Raw genomic sequence first — 775 nt, 5'->3', positions numbered from 1 at the left:
CATTGGGAAACAGCCTATGTCTCCGAGCTGGCCTGGTGTGGCCTCGGGGTCAGAACAGCTGGAGGAGGTGTGGCCTCGGGGTCAGAACAGCTGGAGGAGGTGTGGCCTCGGGGTCAGAACAGCTGGAGGAGGTGTGGCCTCGGGGTCAGAACAGCTGGAGGAGGTGTGGCCTCGGGGTCAGAACAGCTGGAGGAGGTGTGTGTGGATCGGGAAGTTTGGGCGTCTCTGCTGAGACTGCTGCCCCCGCGACCCGGCCCCGGTTAAAGCGGGAGAAAATGGATGGATGGAGAAGTACAACCTTCATTACTAAGAGTTACCACTTTAGTATCCTTTAAGTACCACAATAAGTACCTAGAAGTACCACCATTATTACTAGTATTTACCACTGTAAGTAATAAGGCATTGGTTTTATACAGCGCTTTTCTGGACACTCAAAGACGCTTTACATTGCACTATTCATTCACTCCATATCCGGTGGTGGTAAGCTAGTATTGTAGCCACAGCTGCCCTGGGGTAGACTGACGGAAGTGAGGCAACCAGTCTGCACCATCGGCCCCTCTGACCACCACCAACACTCACTCACTACATTCGCTTCCTGGTGTTACTAAACGGTCTCCCATCCGAGTACCTAGAAGTACCTCTGTAAGGACCAAGTGTTCCCATTTTACTGATGGTTCTTTATTATTTAATCGTTTATTTTCTTCGTATCAAAAACAAAAGTAAAAATTGTCCCGTGTTTTTTTTCACAACTTTATAAAAGTCACAAAGATGAAAC

The sequence above is a fragment of the Gobius niger genome (assembly GCF_951799975.1).
Source record: "Gobius niger genome assembly, chromosome: 11".
NCBI lineage: Eukaryota > Metazoa > Chordata > Actinopteri > Gobiiformes > Gobiidae > Gobius > Gobius niger.
Note: the sequence above shows the minus strand (reverse complement) of the source record.